The following is a 14,797-nucleotide window of genomic DNA, read 5'->3' on the forward strand; positions in this document are numbered from 1 at the left end:
AAGCCAGCATTTTTCATTTAGAAAAAGAGTGAAATCTTCTGGTTTGAGCTGTTTTTCCTTCCTTTCCCATCAATGGATAGATGCAGGAGTGACTCAGGTGTAGCCGTAAGTGCTCAGGACTGATGCTCCAGCGTTTGAAAAAAAAAATTTTTTTTAACGTTTATTAATTTTTGAGACAGAGAGAGACAGAGCATGAACGGGGGAGGGGCAAAGAGAGAGAAAGAGACACACAATCGGAAGCAGGATCCAAACCATCAGCCCAGAGCCCAACGCAGGGCTAGAACTCACAGACCGCGAGATCGTGAGCTTAGCTGCAGACGGGCACTTAACCGACTGAGCCACCCAGGCGTCCAGCGCTTGGAGTGGGACTGCAGTAGTCCTTCAATATTGGTGCTTTCTGTTGTGACCAGTTCCTGGAGCATACTGCGCATGTGTGAACAGCCTACTCTTTGGAATGAAGACCTCTCAGTCAGCCAGGGGAGGGAGGCGAGCTAGCCAGCCATTACTGCGCTTGCCCCAGCCAGCCAAACACCAAGCGTTCAGTGGCAGGGCTGCAATCTTTTCTTTGGTATACCAGATTCTGTTGGCTCTAGTTTAACACAAGACTATAGTGAGAGCTCCCTACCTATCCGTGGGTACTCTCTGTGTGAATGACAGCCCCATCTCCCTTTCTGGGACTCTGGAAATAATTGAAAATATGGCAAGGGAGGGGCACTTGGGTGGTTCAGTCAGTTAAGCATCAGACTCATCGTTCTTGAGATCAAGCCCTGTGTTGGGTTCTGTGCTGACAATGCAGAGCCTGCTTGGGATTCTCTCTCTCTCTCTCTCTCTCTCTCTCTCTGCCCCTTCCCTGCTTGTGTGCATTCTCTTTCTCTAAATAAATAAATAAACTTAAAAAAAAAAAAAAAAACACCAAGGGGATAAGAATGCCTACACTGAAGGCCAAAGTTCTTCACTCCACATGAGAACTGGGTAAAATAGAATGAAGTGTCTATCTCCATTTTCTCTTGCTCTGGAAGTGAGAATAGCTTTGTCCTAACACCTCTGTCATGCATGCATGCACACACACATACACACCAATCATAAGCATATATAGAGCCCAGATCTTGATTTCTTAAAACAATTTTCCACTAAAAGGAACATAGCTCCTTGGAAAATTGGCTAATTTCAAGACTGGGGCAGGGAAAGTCAAAGATGAGCCTAGAATACTTTATGCCAGAAAGGAAAGAAGTGTTCAAGAAATGATGGGTACATATCAAATGGACACAGAATCCAGCATGAAGTGGCTGCCTGATACCAAATGAGCGATAATTTGAGCATCAAAATAAATAATATTATAACATTATAACCCATTAAATAAAATAGGAAATTACTGTATTTTAAACTCTAAGGGTGGGCCCAGCAATCTGTTTTAACTAGTCCTCCAACCTGATTGCCCACTGAAGTTTAGTAACCACTGTTCAAGAGTAATTTTCCCAAAGAAAGTGAATCAAGTTCACAGTAAACCAGCAAATGGCAAGAGATTAAATGGGCTTTTGTGTTATAGGACATTCCTTTGGTAATGTTTACGGGAAATCTCATGGCTTTAAAGACTGCCAGATTTTCATATAATCCTGTTCAAATTCACAATGTTTCTGTCATCTTTGAAATCACTATTCTTCATTTTATCTTACTCATTTATTTAACCACACTTTCAATGAGTTAATACCCTGAAGCATGAAGAAGGTTTGAAATCTTTCATTTCCCAACCATCTGGACTGTGACCCCAGTGGAGAGTTAAGTATACAGAAAACTGCTTACCTTACCTCCCATGATACTGATGACAAAGGGCAATCTCAACTTCCCCACCTGTTATTCCTAAGAGATAAGCCTCTGAATTTCTCCCCTGGAAAACTTCCCAATGGTATTTGCCACCCCTTCATTAGTGAAAACTCTGGGCCACTACAAACAAAGAAACCCTTGAATTCACGTGTTTACATATCCATATAACCGTGCCCACCTCTGTTTCTCTCTGGCGGTCAATGGAGAGCAGGGAGAAAGGTACTAAGAAAGCTTTCCTGGGCCAAGAGGAAGTTACTAGGACACTGACCTTTCTTTGTGCCTTCCCACTTTTCTTCTGCTCTATATGTCTTTGTTCTTCAGGTGTCTCCTATGCTCTCCAGAGCCAGGTGTTCTAGATCTTGAGGGTCTTGAGGGCTCATTACTCCATGGAGGAAAAACCAGCATCATTTTGTGAAAGTAATTCACCTAACACTAGCAGAAGTACTCCTGTACTCCAGAAGATGAAAGAAAATGAACCCTCAAATTCTTTTTTAAAGTTTACCTCTGCATCCTCCTCTAGACAGTCTCAATTCTTCTCTCCATCTCTTCTAACTTGTTCCTTTATCTTTCCTTTCCCACTTTCTCCTCTTTTATTTATCCTTTTATATCTCCCAAATATGAGCTGTCAGCCACAGGTTAAATGGAGAGAGGAGAGAAATGGTCACTTATGGTTAGGTTGAGAGGCATAATGTAGGAAATAGTGCAATATTCTTTTCTTCCTTCTGAAAAGCCTCATTCAAGTGAAATGCAGACCCAAAATTTACAGTAAATAAAAAAGAGCTTCAACCAAGAAACACTAGTCCCATGTGAACACTAGTCCTTCTGAAAATAGTAGTATGAAATCATAAGCTTAACTGAGCTGAGTTGGTATTTTCAATATCCTGCATAAAATCCTACTATTTTTTAAAATTTATTTTAGAGAGATCTCATGATACAGGGAGAGGGACAGAGAGAGAGAGAGAAAGAATATTTAGCAGGCTCCACACTCAGCACAGAGCCTGATGCAGGGCTCGATCCCATAACCCTGGATCATGACCTAAACCAAAATCAAGAGTCAAACACTCAACTGACTGAGCCACCCAGATGCCCCAAAATCCCACTATTTTTATCTGTCAAGATAATATTTTGGATCCTAAATATCTCAGTTTAGTATAATTGTTTTAATTATTAATTAATAATTATTAATTTGCCTATATATTTTTTAACATTTATTTATTTTTGAGAGACAGAGAAAGAGCATGAACAGGGGAAGAGCAAAGAGAGAGGGAGACACAGAATCTAAGCAGGCCTCAGGCTCTGTGCTATGAGCACAGAGCCCAATGTAGGCTTGAACCTATGAACCGTGAGATCATGACCTGAGCCAAAGTCAGACGCTTAACCCATTGAGCCACCCAGGTGCCCCTTGGACCTTATATTTTTTATTTTGTTTTTGGAAAACCCTGCGTAATATGGAGTCCACTTGTATCAGGCACCATGAATTTTCCAGATAAGACCCATAATCCCCAGAAAACTTAATAGTGTATGATAGATACTCAAGGAGGTTGTGACCTAGTTAGAGAAGAGGCATATAAGAAATTAAAGCACACCAAAGATAATGCAGAAGTCACTAGTTGGTAAATGACTTACTCCATAAGTGTTTAATCTACATTCCTGCGTGAAGAATCTTGGAATGAATGACAGACCAGTTAAGGAAATTTGCCACTTGTATGAGGCCATAAAGCAACATAAATGTATTAACCAAGCCACATTGTCAGCAGGTTTCTCAATAAGGTAAACACATTTTATGGCTGGTAATACAACTTGAGAAAGATAGTGTTTTCATCCCTGGCATTTGCCATATTATGTTCAGCATACATTTTCCAATTCAAATAAATGCCTTATTTTGAAGTCTAAAACATAAAGCTTAAAACCAATGTTAAGGTCTGGATGTATTAGTTTTCTATGGCTGCTGTAACAAAGTACCACAAACTGAGTGACTTAATCTAGAGAAATTTATTGTCACACAGTTCTGGAGATATGAAGTCCAAGATCAAGTTACCAGTAGGGTCAAGCTTCCTTGGAAAGTGCTAGGGAAGAATCAGTTCCAGCCATCTCTCTTAGCTTCTGGTGATTTGCTGGCATCTTGACATATCTTAACTTGCAGACACATTGCCCCAATCCATGCTTTCATGTTCACAAGGCATTCTCCCTGTGTGTATACCTTTGTGTTCAAATTCCCACTTTCCCTAAGGACACAAGTCACATTGGATTGGGCCCACCATACTCCAGTATAACCTCATCCTAACTAAACTATATCTATAACAACCCTATTTCCAAACAAGCTCACATTCTGAGGTGTTGGAAGTTAGGACTTCAACATATGAATTTGGGGAGAACATAATTCAATCCAGAACAGTGAGTTATAGCACTAATAAATTAAAATCTAAGATTTAAAAAAATAACCCAAACTTTACCACTAACAATGTTTGTGGTCTGACTCGTTTTTTTAGGATGTGAACCTGGTACTTTGACTTATGAGTTGTGTTGCTATGCTCTGCCACTAGAGGGTAGCATCATTGCTATTGTCTTTTCTGCTATTTATTTTACGGCATATTCAGTACTTCACCATTCATCCCATCTAATCCCCAGTGTGATTGTGTTTGGAAGTGAGGCCTTCTAGAAGATAATTAGATAACCAGGGAGAGGCCATCATGATGGGATTAATGCCCTTATGAAGAAGACACTGGAGGGAGATAATCTGTCTCTGAACCACATGAAGATACAAGACAGTCTGCCCACCAGGAAGGCCTTCACCAAACACCAGATCTGCTGGTGCCTTGATCTTGGACTTCCCACCCTCCAGAATTGTAAGAAATAAATGTTTGTTGTTCAAACCACTCAGTCTATGGTGCTCTGTAACATCAGTCCAAACTGACTTAGAAAATGTCTGACCAGATATGTGAACAGAAATAGGGGACAGGTGGTCTATAGAATAAGGCAGGCCCATCTAAGAAGGAATTGAGCCATTCACTATGCAGTAGTGTCACCTCTAAAATGGAAAGAGCTCCTGACACTCTTTTGGTGTCAGGAGACTTATATCCCATTATGGGCTCAGCCACTAATTGATTGCATGATCTTGGACAAATCACTCTCTGGTCTCAGAGTCCTCACCTATATAGACAATGTTTTGAGACCTATTTTCTCTAAATAATATATTCCTTTGATTTTTCTCTCTTTATTCTGTTCCTTTAGCTCACTTTCTAATGCTACAGGCTGAGAAGGATTCCTTAGGAGTTACAATAGAGACAAAAGATGGGAATGCAAGCTGGTGCAGCCACTCTGGAAAACAGTATGGAGCTTCCTCAGAAAATTAAAAATAGAACTACCCTACGACCCAGCAACTGCACTACTAGGCATCTATCCAAGGGATACAGGTGTGCTGTTTCAAAGGGACACATGCACCCCCATGTTTATAGCAGCACCATCAACGATAGCCAAAGTATGGAAAGAGCCCAAATTTCCATGGATGGATGAATGTATAAAGAAGATGTGGTGTGTATATATATATATATATATATATATATAATGGAGTATTACTCGGCAATCAAAAAGAATGAAATCTTGCCATTTGCAACTACGTGGATGGAACTGGAGGATATTATGCTAAGTGAAATCAGTCAGTAAGAGAAAGACAAAAATGATATGACTTCACTCATATGAAGACTTTAAGAGACAAAACAGATGAACATAAGGGAAGGGAAACAAAAAGAATATAAAAACAGAGAGGGGGACAAAACAGAAGAGACTTATAAATATGGAGAACAAACTGAGAGTTATGGGAAGGCTTGTGGGAGGGGGGGATGGGCTAAATGGGTAAGGGGCACTAAGGAATCTACTCCTGAAATCACCGTTGTACTATATGCTAACTAATTTGGATGTAAATTTTAAAAAATAAAAAATAAAGTTTAAAAAAATAAATAAACATTTTTTAAAAAAGAAAAAATTTAAGTGAAAATTGTGAAGACTACTTGGTAACATGGAGAAAAGAATTATTATATGTTAATTATATGTTAATATGTATCTTAATTTAAGATACAAAATTCAATGTAAAGTAGGATTACAATTATGTGAAAATATGCAGGAGATAAAAGGAAGTACACAAAATGCTAATAATTGTTTTAGGGAGATGGGACTAAGAAGTAATTTTTACTTATCTTTTCCATATTACCATTAATGTAGTTATATTTTATGCTTTTATTTTTAAAAATTTTTTGGTGTTTAATTTTGAGAGAGACAGAGACAGAGAGAAAATGCACGCGTGCCAGTGGCGGAGGGGCAGAGACGGAAACACAGAATCTGAAGCAGGCTTCAGGCTCTGAGCTGTCAGCACAGAGCCTGACACAGGGCTCAGGCTCGTGAGCCGTGGGATCATGACCCGAGCCAAAGTCGGACACCTATCTGACTGAACCACCTAGCCGCTCCATAATGTAGTTATATTTTAAAATGAATAAAAGTTTATAACTTAAAAAAGCAGTAACAACCATCTGTAATCTCACTACCCCAAGATAACACTGTGAACACTCAATAAATTTCTTTCTAGTCTTTTCATAGATCAACAGGATCACTTATAAATATTAACTTTAAGGAACCAAAGAGAATTCTTACTCAACTTGAAGGTAACACTAAGTTGGACAGGACAGTTAAATGTTGGATTCAAAACATGATCTGGAGGAAGGAAAGGCCTGGAATTGACACTATGGAGTGTCTGTGTTGGACACAACGAAAGAGCTGAACTTCTGGATTAAAGGCCTGGCTTTCCATGGACTGGACAGGATAACACTGGACAAGATGCTTGGCCTTACTAAGCCCTTTTTTAAAAAAAATACCCGCTCCCTATAAACCTCCCCACAGCATTTCTTTGAAACTAAAATGAGAAAATGTGTGTGTATGTAAAAGCTTTGTAAATTTTACCTTCCTTTGCAAAGGTAAGAATAATTACTGTCCAAGTCCATAGTAAAAACAGTGGTATGCACTTCAACAATATTTTTCCAAACACAAAGCAAATAATATGACCAAAAAACAATTTCTGTGTGACCATGTCAATCACTAACCTTGATTTACCTGCCTATGTTTACCTGCTTAATAAAACTGCTACAAAGGACAGGAAACCATTAGGTATGACCTGCAGAGAAAAACTTGTTTTTGCCTTGAATAATGCCAGGAGGGTTCTCTACAGGCAGAGAATTAAGAGCCAGCCATCTGCATCTAAGGTGCAAACTTGATTTCTTACCTGTAGCTCTGCCTCCAGGCCCAGTCGTCTGATAAAGGGGGTCAGTGACATGGTAGCGACACTCAAAGCTCAGAGCACCCCTCTTCTGGGGGCAGAAACAAACTCAGTTTCACTGATTCAATTCAACATGATTTACTATGTGCCTATTATACATCCAGCACTGTCCTGGGCACTGTAGGAGCTACAAAAGATATTAAGAAATTGGCCTGCAGCAGCCTGCACTATACTCAGGCAGGGATTAGAGAATAATGAAAGAGTACAAAATTAAGCACGGGGTGCCTGGGTCTGATCTTGATTTTGGCTTGTGTCATGATCTCACAGTTCATGGGGTCAAGCCCTGCATCAGGCTCTGCGCTGACAATGTGGAGCCTGCCTGGGATATTCTCTCTCTCTCTCTCTCTCTCTCTCTGCCCCTACACCATGCATGCTCTCTCTCTGTCTCTCTCTCTCTCTCAAAATAAATAAATAAACGTTAAAAACATTAAAAAAAAGAGAGAGAGAGAGACAAAAGAATCATGGTTGCCGCTGGTGGACAGGGCCAGGTCAGGGGTACAAAAGCCAGCACAGGTTTACAAGTGTTCCAGCCGGTGGTGACCCAGTAAATGGTCTTATAGGCCAGTGTGGACGCCAGATTTTCTGCTGCTTCTGTGATCTGCACTAAGGGAGCATGCCATAGCCACAGAAAGGAATTATGATGAGGAAATAAGCAGCTTGTTTAGAAATGTGGGTACCAGAGTAACTTGGTGATGGTGGCACTATTTCCAAGGGGAAACTTTGTTCTTTGAAAGCATGAGCTCTCTTGATTGACATGGAGGAAGGGGTAGCAAATGAAATTCTGCAGGAACCATTGAGAGATGTGTTTGAGAGCAAGCAGCTCATCACTGATATTTCTGACTCAGGGAATAACTGGGCTGTGGGTCGTTAAGTTTTTGGCAGTCTTTATCGAGAACTCAGAAACTCAGATTTTAGAGAAACTCAGAAAGTTGGCTGGGCCCTGTGATCATTTGCAGTGTTTTTTAGAATATATTCCATGGGAGGTGGAACGTGATCTGGACTTGGAACATTTCTTCTAAAGGAGCTTGAGGGTGAATTCCCAGAAGTATATAGATCCATGACTTCAGTTTATCCTTCTGGTGAGGATGATGTCATAACCTCGCCTTACTGAGCATGCAGACTGTGTTGCCCATTGACGTCCAATATTTATTTGACCTCATTAGCAAACTGGTGAATTCTCATGGTGAATTCTGCAAAGTTGGGTACAACTGTAAAGCCAAGGAGTCTGGTTACTTCAAGTGCTGAGGCTTTTGAGAAACGGGCCCAGAAGTCTTTTGATGCAATGAACAACACTGTGGCAAATTTGCTGCTGAACCTAACAAGCTCTGCAAGGTTTGAAGCATTCCTTAATATGGACCTCAAAGAAATCATCATGAATTCAGTTTCTTTTCCTTAAGTGCATGATCTTGTGTCAAGCCTAACACCTCTATGTATACTGGCAGATGTTAACAGTCCTACCTGAAAGTTGGATCAGATGTTTTCAGATTCCTTTAGTAAAGATCACCAGCTGATTCAGGCTGGCCACAAACATAGTCTCTACCTATGGTTAGAGGAAAGTACAGGTTTCCGATTTTTGCAGAACTACTGAAAGATTAAAACCTTCTCTACAGTTTGTCTCCTGGAATCAAGAAGGCTGGAAAAGCAGCCTGTGTTCAGTACCTCATGTGGACCATTCCCATGATTAGCCCTAGCACACATGTGTGAGGCCTACCTTCATGGAACCGCAAGATTCATGAGGCTCTACAAGAAAAAGGCTCATCTTTATCACTACCTACAAGTTGAAGGGGCGGAGGAAAGCTGTTTCACAGAAGCTGTGTCATCTTTGTCAGGGCCCTCAGAGGAACATAACCAACTGGAGGCCACACAAAGCATGCCTGTGGAAGATTCACCTAGACTAAGCATGGCTGTGTAAAAAAGAAACCCCCAAAAGACTACTTTTACCTTCCTTAATTTCATACTGGTTTTGTCACCTTACCATTCTGTTTCAGAACTTTCGTGATTTAGAAAGCCGTGTTTGTGCTTTTCCTATCAGAGAGCATTTTTGCCAAAAAAAAAAAAAAGAGTGGTTTTCATTTCATCAAAATTTGTTGACACCAGTGTGTGATGTTAGTGAAGTCCTAGGACCTTGACTTCAGACATTGTTTTCAAAAAATTCCCTTTTTCTAAAATTGAGACAACAGAGTTCTTCCACATTTTACTTTATTTGTAGTGTGATATTTAGGCATTTATACAATGATAATCATGTCTTCAATAAAAATCTTGCATGGGTATATTTTTATATTTATTCGTGACTTATTTTTTCATATTGTTTAAATTCTCCTGATTCTTTAAAAATAAGTATGAGGAGTAGTAGAGGAACTTATTACTTCTGTGTGATACCCTCTAACTTTTCAGGTGTAGGTTTTATTACAACTATTAAGGAGGTTTTATTTCTTCTTTGGGTAACCACTTTTTTTGCACTCAAAAGAATCATAATTTGCATTTATTTTGACATGTATTCGTATTAAATTATCTTTAAATATGCTTTTTTATTAAACTAGTTTTTATAATAATAAATGTTCATATTTTTAAACAAACAAAAAGAAAAGAAGTATGGCTGTCATTAAGGGATTATAAAATAGTAAGAAGGAAGAATTTACGTGTAAAGATAATTACAGGACTGGATGGAGAATGATCCAATGTGAGCCTGGACTTGGTGCTGTAGGAATTCATAGGCAGAGAGTGGTAGGAAGCAGTAGAAAAGTCGTGGGGTTTTCTTGGGAAAATTAAAAATTCATTCTGCAGAAGACCTTATTAAGAAGATAAGCTATAGGGGTGCCTGGGTGGCGCAGTCGGTTAAGCGTCCGACTTCAGCCAGGTCAAGATCTCACGGTCTGTGAGTTCGAGCCCCGCGTCAGGCTCTGGGCTGATGGCTCAGAGCCTGGAGCCTGTTTCCGATTCTGTGTCTCCCTCTCTCTCTGCCCCTCCCCCGTTCATGCTCTGTCTCTCTCTGTCCCAAATAAATAAAACGTTGAAAAAAAAAATTAAAAAAAAAAAAAAAGAAGATAAGATATAGACAGAAAAAAAATTTGCAAACCACATACCTTTTTTTTTTTGCATTTACCCATGTATTTACCTTTGTTTCTTTGTACAGATTCAAGTGACCATATAATGTCCTTTAATTTCAACAAAAAAAAAAAAAGAAAGAAAAAAGAAAAACACTGAAATATTCTCATGTACACACATACTGAGGACTTTTACTGCTCATAGCTCTTCCCTATGAAAAGAAAGGTTTTTAACTTGGCCTTAAAGAATCTCCAGAAGTTAAGCTGCAAGGAGGCGGGGCAGGTAGGGTGGTTAATACACCACAGGTATAGAAATTAAAATAAGCATGTTTTGGGTAACAGAAAACAAATCAGCCTGACTGGTACAAGGGTTTTGTTAGACAGTATGACAGCATAACTGCAGAGTGAATTATACTCAAATGAAGTGATTTTATTTTATTTGAATGTGATGCTTAATTAACTTAGGCTGGATCTGAGAGGCAAAGGAACCTAGGCCAGGTTCTGATCAGAGGAGAGCGTTGTTCCGTTCTAAATTGCTAGGCCCCTTGTTTACTTGGGCTTGCTTATGTCTATATGTTTTAGAACCTGTGTGTATTTTGGCTTCAGACACAAATCATTAGGTAGGGATTATTTGGGGTTCCACCCCCAGCTTCTTAAACTCTTTAATCCTCCCTCAGGCCATTTGAAAATGGCAAAACAGGGGCGCCTGGGTGGCGCAGTCGGTTAAGCGTCCGACTTCAGCCAGGTCACGATCTCGCGGTCCGTGAGTTCGAGCCCCGCGTCGGGCTCTGGGCTGATGGCTCAGAGCCTGGAGCCTGTTTCCAGTTCTGTGTCTCCCTCTCTCTCTGCCCCTCCCCCGTTCATGCTCTGTCTCTCTCTGTCCCAAAAATAAATAAATGTTGAAAAAAAAATGGCAAAACAGTCCAAGTTAATGGGAGGAACCAGGTAAAAAGTGCATGTCTCCATTTTAACATTTGGTGTCAGTCATGGTAAGTCCTCCCACGGTGCACACACGCACTGAACAATGTTGTCTCTGCTTTAAAGCAGCAAAAGCTAAGATATACTGGCATCTAATCTCAGAGCTGTGAGTTGAATTACCTTCAAAAGACAGTGACCTAGGGGTGCCTGGGTGGTTCAATTGGTTAAGCATCTGACTGTTGATTTCAGCTCAGGTCATGATCTCACAGTGGGGGAATTAAGTCCCTCATCGGGTGTGGAGTCTGCTTAAGATTCTCTCTCTCTCTCTCTCTCTCTCTCTCTCCCTCTGACCTTCACCCCCTCTCTCTCAAAAAAGAAAAAAAATTAAAAATAAATAAAAATGAGAGACTGGCCTAGAATTCATTAGGCTATCACCTTAATATCTTTAAAAATTGAGTAGTCTTATCCAATAGGAAATATATGAAAAACAAAGTGCAAGATAACATCAAGTTCAGAAATCTTTATACTTAGAAGGAAATATATTTAAATATCTTAAGAGCTAAAGAATAATGAAATTCCATCAAGTGACACGACAGCCTGGGCGGGGGTGGCAGATTTTCATAAGTAGGCGGAAAAGACAGATAATTTTAAGTATGACTCCAGCTTAGGATGGTGCCTTCCCTGTGCTTTAAAAGAATGTGAGACAGCCTGTGTGGAGGGTCTGATAGAGTGACCATAAATAACAGAATTCAGCATGCGCCTATAGGATCACTGTCAAGAATCCTGTTCCATTCAGTATCTGGGTCCAAAAGCTCAATTAGCAGACTAGGTATTTCCTAGCATTGCCTGTTGTAAACAAATCACTTCCTTAACAGTAAGCCTATTTTATCATGGAAAGATTCAGAATTAAGTTATGTGTTTTTTTTTCTTTCTAATTTATTTATTTAAATTTAAGTCAGTTAACATACAGTGTAGTATTGGTTTTAGATGTAGAACCCAGTGATTCATCACTTACATGTAACACCCAGTGCTCATCCCAACAAGTGTGCTCCTTAATGCCCATCACCCATCTAGCCTATACTCCCACCCACCTCCCCTCCAGCAACCCTCAGTTTGTTCTCTGTATTCAAGAGACTCTCATGGTTTGCCTCCTTCTCTGTTTTTACCTTATTTTTCCTTCCCTTCCTTTATGTTCATCTGTTTTGTTTCTTAAATTCCACATATTGAGTGAAATCATATGATATTTGTCTTTCTCTGACTCATTTCACTTAGCATGATACACGCTAGTTCCATCCACATTGTTACAAATGGCAAGATTCCTAATCATCAACAAAGCAGGAAAGAGTAGCCAATGGAGAAAAGAAAGTCTCTTTAGCAAATGGTGCTGGGAAAACTGGACAGCAACATGCAGAAAAATGAAACTCGACCACTTTCTTACACCACACACAAAAATAAATTCAAAATGGATGAAAGACCTAAATGTGACAGGAAACCATCAAAATCCTAGAGGAGAAAACAGATAGCAACTTCTCTGACCTCGGCCATAGCAACTTCTTACTAGACATGTCTCTGCAGGCAAAGTAAACGAAAACAAAAATGAACTACTGGGACCTTGTCAAGGTAAAAAGTAATGTTGAAGAGAATCAAACTCATGATATTTTTGTGTTAAGAAATTATACATGTTTAGCATTTAGGTATTTCTAATTTTAAAAATAATTTTGTCTATGCTGAATAGTCTTGCAAATCCAATTTATAAATGTTTAATTGAGTAACAGATTTAGGCTTATGATTATAAGTTGAAACCTCACTAAGTTTATACACTGTAGCAGAGCATTTAAGAACACTTAAGTTTCACCACATCTGTAAGTTTAATACATTAGATTTGCAAGAATAACTGAACAACTTGGGAAGATTTGTCAGTTAATTGAAGCACCCTTCTTAAGAAGAAAATCAAAGATATTTAATTCATAAACAGAGTTTAAGATGTCTAAAGAGAAATCTAATTATCTAAGTGTAAAATGGTGTCCTAACATCAAAGTCTGCCTAAAATTGAGGGTTTAAATTTGCAGGATTCAAAAATAGAAATAATAATATTCATAAATTGAACTTAAAATATTTAAAAGGTTTAAGTTTTCCCATCTTTACTGGTTTAGTCCAGCAGCCTAATCATTCTAGTCACTGCACATCTCTTAAAGTACCTTTTCAAGCTTAAAGCAAAAATCTCCCCTCATTGCCATTATATAGGGGAAATTCTTTTATTTTCTTTTATTTCTTTTATTTCTTCTCTTTTTTCTCAATCTTCTCTATCTGGAATTCACCTTAGACAGAATATAGAATTTCTGCATCGATTCTTCACGTGTACGAACTTTTCTTTCATGGTTTTTAATCTATCAAGTCCTTGTATTTTGGGAGAATTCCTTACTTCTCAGCTTTTATTTTCATTGTTCCTGTAGTCCCTAGTGACTCCTATACCACCTTATGAATCCACATCCCAAATACAACCAATATAGCCTCAACTGATGATCACTGTAGTGATAAAATGATGTGGAGTACACCAAAAGTCGTGACACAATCTCCCATTTCAACAATGAGCTGGAAATTAATGCAATCAGAGGCTGCACTGAACATTTCCCAAGCAAAGGAGATTGGAGGTCACGGAAATCACCGAAGAGCTGGTGTCACATCAACAGTGTTGATATTGGGCTGAGTTATTTAAGGAGTTTCTTTACCCATGGCAAATGAAGCTTGGGATACCCACAAAAGACGTTTGACAAAAGCTCAGGAATTGAGACCCCAGGGTTTTGGAAGAGTTGAGATACAATACAAATAAAAATAAAGGAAGGCACTTTCTCCCACCCCTTCCTTGGTGAAGGCTTCCATGAAGTTACAATAATGGCATTCAAATTTATAAGGGCACCTGAGTGGCTCAGTCGGTTCAGCGCCCGACTCATGAGATCTCATGGTTCATGAATTTGAACCCTACATTGGACTCTGTGCTGACAGCTTGGAGCCTGGAGTCTGCTTTGGATTCTGTGTTTCCCTCGCTCTCTGCCCCTCCCCCACTCGCACTCTGTCTCTCTCTCAAAAATAAATAAACATTTAAAAATAATTATCGTTCATTTCAGGCCCTGGAAGCAGAGAGCCCCAGACCGTGGGTTTAGAGCTGAACCAAATGTTCCCTACCCCTACCGCCTCCCCCTCCCCCCCCACCCTTCTTGAGAACTCATGGAGTTGCATCTCACTTGCACTCTGTCCAGAGACTGAAGGAACAGACATTTGTGCTCTCTCATAAAGGCTGCTAGAATATTCTCATTTACCAGTTTTCAATATTCCAGCTTTAATCTGGTTTAGGCTAAGTATTCCGAGTGTCCCTGCTCAGGCTTAAATACCAGCAATATCATTTTCATGAATGGCAGCTGACAGTTCTTTTGAAACAAACTTGCCAAAGTTACAGAAACTTGCTGGACTGGAAAAGATAGAGGATATGCGTGATGCAGAATGCCCATGATCACGTGAGGACATCACATGCCTGTGGACATTTCATATGCCAGAAATGCACTCAGGCTTATTGTATCATTCAAAATAAGCCCCCAAGCACCCACATCAGTTGTTTTCAACCCTTACATAAAAAAATGGAAGTGTCCAGTTCTTTGGCGTAAAGAATCCACTCACTTCCCTCTCCAGTGTCACT

General features: G+C 39.6%; 1 pseudogene; it reads left to right on the plus strand.

The window, feature by feature from the left end:
• Nucleotides 1–6,896: 6,896 nt before the first annotated feature.
• On the plus strand, nt 6,897–9,056 carry LOC112849837 (tubulin epsilon chain-like; annotated as a pseudogene).
• The last annotated feature ends 5,741 nt before the right edge of the window (nt 9,057–14,797 follow it).

The sequence above is a fragment of the Puma concolor genome, chromosome C2 (genome assembly GCF_028749965.1).
Source record: "Puma concolor isolate L17-30 chromosome C2, mPumCon1.1.hap2, whole genome shotgun sequence".
In the NCBI taxonomy this organism is placed as follows: Eukaryota; Metazoa; Chordata; class Mammalia; order Carnivora; family Felidae; genus Puma; species Puma concolor.